Source organism: Rattus norvegicus, chromosome 20 (assembly GCF_036323735.1).
Source record: "Rattus norvegicus strain BN/NHsdMcwi chromosome 20, GRCr8, whole genome shotgun sequence".
NCBI classification, from domain to species: domain Eukaryota; kingdom Metazoa; phylum Chordata; class Mammalia; order Rodentia; family Muridae; genus Rattus; species Rattus norvegicus.
Genome location: NC_086038.1, coordinates 49,917,715 through 49,924,545, shown reverse-complemented (window position 1 = coordinate 49,924,545; position 6,831 = coordinate 49,917,715). Strand labels below are relative to the sequence as shown.

The 6,831-nt window shown below is 41.4% G+C and overlaps 1 long non-coding RNA gene across 4 annotated transcripts in view; it reads left to right on the top strand.

Moving 5' to 3' along the window:
- Positions 1-6,831, top strand: part of LOC102555236 (uncharacterized) — a 119,772-nt gene that overhangs the window by 38,951 nt on the left and 73,990 nt on the right. The window contains exons 3-4 of one of the 4 annotated variants that reach the window (XR_010060908.1): positions 2,773-2,819; positions 3,538-3,943. The exons of 2 other annotated variants lie outside the window; for them this stretch is intronic. This is a non-coding gene — a long non-coding RNA (uncharacterized LOC102555236). Of the gene's footprint in view, positions 1-2,772; positions 2,820-3,537; positions 3,944-6,831 lie in introns of those variants that run through there. One more of the 4 variants, XR_010060909.1, reaches the window with a different exon arrangement.

Below are 6,831 nucleotides of genomic sequence, written 5' to 3'. Positions count from 1 at the left end.
ATCTGGTGCAGACCTGTGTAGTCCCTGTGCTTGCTGCTTTAGTCTGAGTCTGTACGAGCTTTGCGCAGTTGATTTAGAGGGACTTGTTCTCCTGCGTCCTCCATTCCCTCTGCTCTTACACTCTTCCTACCTTCTCTTCCACAGAGTTCCCTGAGCTCTGGGGGAGGTATTTGCTGGAGACCTCCCATTTAGAGAAGTGTGTTCCAAGGTTCTTTCTTTCTGAATAATGCCTGGCTGTGGGCCCCCTTCTGCTGCAGGAGGATGCTTCTGTGTTGATTGCTTGAATTTGCAATTAAGATTTTAGACAAAGCCCGCCTCTATGGGGGGAATATGGACACCACTTTATGTTGCCTGTGCTTAGACCTTTAAGAAGAAACTAGAAGGCTTGCACTATGCAGGCGAGGATCTCTGTATGGGTCAAAGATATGGCCCAAATGTTTAGTGCAGAGGCAAGCACACAGTAGGCACTCTACACAAGCAAACTATTGATCGTAGCAGACATATGACAGTGAGGCCATGAAAGTTGGCCTGGGGTCCTCAATCAGAGAAGTCGTTGAGGGACTCAGCAAGGACTCCAGACCTAAGGTCTGTTCTGAAGAACCCTTAAGATAAAACTGTGAGACTAGGTGGGAGCATGATATAAAGCCGAGAACTCTGCGTGCTAGCTAACCTTTTGGGTCGGGACTGGAGCCTGCTGTTCTAGCAGAAAGATAGTAAGAAAATGTTTACACCTGGTCTTAGTCATTTCTTTGCAGGCTAGTGAGGCTTGAGGTCGGTGAATGGAATGGTGAGTCTTGAGAGGAATGTGGAGTTTCAGAACAATCTCATCCGGATAATGAATTTGTATGATTTTTAAGCAAATAAAGGAAATAATAGCACTCATTCCCACCCTCAAAAAGGCCCACGACTTTGGCAGCACTGCTTTCGGTGATAAGGAAGACAGTGTTTATCTGCACTCTGCTTCCCACCATGCACACATTCGACCTTCATCTGCAGGCTCTCAGACCACACCCACAGTCATTCTGAGCCCATTTATTTATATCATGACCTGCAGATTTCATGGGGAAAGCCCCAGATCATCAGATCCCTCAGAACAAGTGCTATTATATCCAATAAACTCAACTCGGAACGTGTGGTATGAAAACTTGTAGGGATTAGGGGAGCTGTAATTCTCAGCGGGAATCATATATTCCAGCACACTTGCAGTTGGCTTATCCCTAATGTGTTGGCAATTTTCAGGTTGGAGGACAACCAGCACAGACCTGCTAAACATAAACACTCCCCTCTCTACTAACGGGAAGGCTTTTGTTCAAGCACCATGGCCATAACAATGGCTGTAAATGTCATTAATTTTCATGTATATTTAATAGCTCGGTTTACACTAATTTAAAGGGCTTAGAAAGGCCCTTTATAACACTGTACAAACCCAACTAATCAGTCTACCTTATTCTTCCTAGCCTGTGCCAAGAAAAGATTTCATTTTGATGGGCGTGGAATGAAAAGACGAGGGAAGGCCCTCCCGCAGTTCTTGGAATGGTTTTGTCATTAAGTCTCCATGAATGTCTTGATTGTACCTTCATATTAATAGTCTGCACTGAAATAGGAGGACATTTTATTTCATAATATTTGTCACCAAAGACAAGCACATCTTCCCACACATCTTTGACATGTATGAACATATGCAAAATCAAATACATGTGTCCTGCTAACTCTGAGATCCTAAGATGGGACAGGTTAAACTGGCAGAGGGAGGTTTTATGGGGCTCCAACATTCCTGCTCTTTAAAGGGGGTTGGGGATTCAGCTCACTGGTAAAGCGCTTGCCTAGCAAGTGCAAGGCCTGGGGTTTGGTCCCCAGCTCTGAAAAAAAGAAAAAAAAGTGTAAATAAAGTCCTGTATCTGGCAAAAAAACAAAACAAAAAACAAAACAAAACAAAAACAAAAACAAAAAAAGAAACAACCCATTACATATGAATTTGCAAATATGTTCAGGTGATTTTTAACAAACACAAAGTTAGACAAGAAAAACACATCCTATAAGGTATCATCATTACATGCTATAAGCTTGTGAAAATTAAGTGTTTGTATATGTTCAGAGACAAAAGATCAATTATATTAGAAGCTCAGATGTGAATGGAAAAAGCATATGGTTTGAGGGAAAAAATGAATGGGTTAAATATGTAAATTATGGCCCCCACGTAAGTGATTCATCAAAAAATGTAAAACCATTAATTGATACAGTTTTCTCTAATAATTCTCTACCTCACACTCCAGTGGCATTAAAGAATGACCTTTCTATAAACACGTGCTTATTGAAAATGTTATCAAAAGCACCAATAAGGACAGAGTATAGGGGACAATATGGATTTTTATGATATAATCTGTGACATACCCTTGTATGTCATTTGCAATGATGAAAACTATGCAGCTAGTTTATCATCCAAATTGTGATAGTTTAGACAACAAGATACTTGTTATACTGAAACAACACACATAATTCTGGAACATCCTGAGCAAGTCAGAACATCATTTAGTCATGGGTAGAATAATGCCAAGAACGTCATGTTAATTTTATAGCCATTTGGAATACTGTAATTTCCAAAGTTGTCCAGGACTGAAGCCTAGCTCAGAGTGGATCTGTGTATCATGTTTGGGCTCAGAGAATATGCATGTATTTATTTCAAAATTGAATCTTTTTCTGTGGCGGACAGGCAGAGAGTGAGAACAACCCTTTATAACAAATCCTCTCTTTGTTATTAACCCTTTCTTGCAGATAGAGCCATCATTGTTTAATTACTTCCCCAAAGGCTTACCTTTAAGGTAAGTTGGACTGGAGACTGAATTTCTAACACACCAACTTGGAAGGCAACATTCAAAAGCAAAGTGTAGGCTTTTTTATGTGCACACACATAAGCATGTTGTGTGTAATGTTGCTACTGTTGTGAGTTGTAATATAAATATCTATTTTCTGATGGTCTTAAGTGACCCCTGTGAAAGGGTTCTTCAACCTCCATGTTGAGAACCACTGTCATAGAAAATAAAACCTGGTAACAGAGTATTTTGATCCCATCATCTTTGAATTCCACTTGAGAGTCCTAATTTTAGTATTGGTTTCAACCTATAGCTCCAAGTGATACAGACATGCACTTTAAGGTATAACCAGGAGATGCTTATGCAGTGGACAGGAAGGTACTGATCTCAACAGAAGAGAGAAGACACACACCTTTGGACGACACTTAAAAGAAATACATTGGAAAGATTCATTTAACTTTATTTCTAAGAATTTCATTGAATCTAATGAGAGTTTTATACACTGGTAACTCTCTTTTTCCTACTCCAAACTATAGCATACATTTTAAGTTTCATGTATTTTGGCTGTAATGGTGTATATCTGTAACCGTAGAACTTAGGAGAGCGAGTCAAAATGATTGCAAGAGTGAGGCCAGGCTGGCCTACATAACAAGACCACATCTAAGAACAACAAACAAACCGAAAAAATCCATCCTCATCCCCACCATTTTTTCAACTTGCTCCTTAGGTCTTCTGTCACCTTGGTATGAATCCTACACTAAGAAAGTTTGCATGCCAAGCGTCAGGTGTGCTGCTGACGTATGATTGCAATGGCTGCTTTAATTCTGCCGCCTGCTGATTCTACCTGAAGAATGTCCAGAGAGTCGCTGGAGTACAACATGGCTGTACCATACTGTGTTCATACCAACCTTCAGCATTGCATGCCAAGGGACACTTCACAAGGGACCAGCTCACTTGTGTTGGACCTGGGATGTGTCAGAGTCAAGCAGCTACATTTGCAGGCCTTCAGTTTCATCTCTGCCATGAAAGGTCACCTGCTCTCAGTCTACCTGCTCTCCACTCTCACCCCTGTTAGGCTGTATCTCACAAGAGATTATCAAATAAATACCACGGTTAAAAAATTACCAAAAAAAGTCATATGCATGGTCCACCTAGGCACTTTGTATAATTCTCCACTAGCATATGCTGAAAAACAATTGAAAAAGGAAGTTGAGAAACATAGTTTTCAAAGGTATGCGGGCTTTGCGTTTTGGTGTGCATCGATAAATTTAAATGGCGGCATTTCCCACTGTGCTCGGAAATGGCAATAAACAAGAAGGATAATGGGAGCATAAACTTGCACAAATGTTCATTAGAGCAAACAATGCCCCTTGTGATTCTGGGACTGTACGGATGCACGCTATTATCTCTTCCCAGTGCAAGCGCAAATACAGACCACGAGAGCTAACGAGCTGCGGTGTCGTCTGAATTTCCATGGACTGTATTTACAGCTTCAGAGCCTTACTGAATGGTGCCAAACAGACTTATTAATAATAGCGCTAGTGACACTTCATTGGATAATCCTCTCTGTTTTCGTTGATCTTAATGAGGTAGTTTGGGGTGGTAACCTGCAATGGAAAACTTGGGAGCAGGTGGCAGCAGGACCCGAGTTGCCTCTTGAACTGAAAGGTAGCTAACATCTAAAACAATGCTTTGTTACCCAACAGCTACCCAGCACTACTTTTACTCTAAAAACAGGCAAAAGATAAATTTCAAAAACCTAAGACTTCATCACCTTTTAAAGCTCTTCTGTATGGATGAATGGACAGTAAGGACAGATTTGTTGAAATTTTGTGGCCTGTTCCCACATGTCTGCATTTCCCAATGACACTTTCTTTATGGAAAAGAGTGTACTAGGCATAACACATTTGTTTTTCCATGAGGTGATCGTATGTCTGGTTCATTAAGTCGTACAGCATACACACATTCAGTAGCGATGAAGATGGCTGACGGGCAGGGATAGTTGCCAAACCTTACAGTGTCCCAGCTTACAAAAGGGGTTTCTAATGTTGAGAACTTAATTATGTCACTTAAACCCATCAACCCTTTTCCTTGATTAGTGTTATAAATCTTTCAGGCTTATTATCCTTGTAATATCTGATGCCCAGAGTGAAGAGAATCCCTCTGACGTGTTAGTTTCCCTTAAAGCCTTGGACTGAGAAAAGAGAGCCCCTTGAAGTCTTCCTGAGCAGTTAAAGACCAGAAGACATTTCCCTCCATAATCTTATATGAAAACTCACTCAACAAGTATCATTTTGGGGCCCACATAAGAATTCACAACCAACCCTAGTCTTTTAAGCCCAGGAACCAGGAGTAACAAAATATTTCCATTCAAACAGTATCCACAGCAACACTTTGAAAAGTATGTCAGTGTCCCAAAGAATCAGCTTCCAGATCAAAGAACAGACCACCGTTGATACTATCAGCCTTGATTGGGTTAGTAGACAAGTCATACCAATGGGGATATTTTAATACAAAGAACTCTTCACTGAGTACTGAATTGTTGAGCACACAAATGGGAGTGCCACATTACCTTCGAAACGGTATCTAATCGCCACCTTTATAAATGAAAACAAAAAGAGGGTAATGGAGTTATTTAAATGAGAGGTTTGGAGAATTATTCCAGAGAATCCAACACTGAATTCTAAAGAAAGGGACTAACTCTACAGATGGTGCTGTGGCCTTGGATGGTGCTGTGGCCTTGGACCATATTGGGGTCTTGGATGGTGTTGGGGCCTTGGATGGTGTTGGGGTCTTGGATGGTGTTGGGGCCTTGGATGGTGTTGGAACCTTGGATGGTGTTGGGGCCTTGGATGGTGTTGGGGCCTTGGATGGTGTTGGAACCTTGGATGGTGTTGGGGCCTTGGATGGTGTTGGAACCTTGGATGGTGTTGGGGCCTTGGATGGTGTTGGGGCCTTGGATGGTGTTGGGGCCTTGGATGGTGTTGGGGCCTTGGATGGTGTTGGGGCCTTGGATGGTGTTGGGGCCTTGGATGGTGTTGGGGCCTTGGATGGTGTTGGGGCCTTGGATGGTGTTGGGGCCTTGGATGGTGTTGGGGCCTTGGATGGTGTTGGGGCCTTGGATGGTGTTGAGGCCTTGGATGGTGTTGGGGAGGTGGCAGCTGCCTCCTGCTGGTGTATCTTGCAACAGTGGAAGAGTATGTGGGTTAGTCTAGACTTCTAAAGGAGAATGGTGCTCACTGAGAGTTTTGGGGTGGTGCCATAAGCTGGGCTTCCACACTCGTTGAAACAGGTGCTAATTGCTATCAACTGCTATTGCTGGACTTGGCCACTAGAGCAAGCTTGAGAAAATATTTTGGAATAATGAAAAAAGTAATGACTGGAAAAAAATAGAGTCAGAGGTAGCATAGAAAATAGAAAAATCTCTGGAATCTCATGCCAGCACCCATATTGGGAGAGCCTAACGGAGAAATAAATGTTTTGCTATGGTTTGACATCCCAAAAACATAGAAGGATGTTTTTGATGCTGAAATACAGTAGTTTAATAATGGTCTCACCATTTATACAGGAAAATAAATATTGACCAAGAGTGAGAGAAAACTAAGCCTTCTAACTAGCGTTGTTATTCCTAGACTTACACCTGACTTTCTATTTTTCCATTAGCCCCATGTCAGTTCTGCTGCCTAAGAATATTTTATGGTATGAATTGAATCAGTGTTTTCTTTGTTTGATTCATTTTTAAGGCAGGACCAGTCTGGAGATGACTACAGAAGTCTTTTTAGAGAGGTTATCTAGATGGCTTTAACTCCACAGAGTTGTGGGTCACTCTGAAAAAGAATATATATATATATATATATATATACACACACACACACACACACACACACACACACACACATATATGACCTGTTTTTACTTAAGAAAGGAAATCAGACTCCACTTGAGAAATGATTTACTGAGCAATATTATTTATGAGCAAAGAGGTGTCAATAAAATTACACATCATGACTTAAGTTTGTGA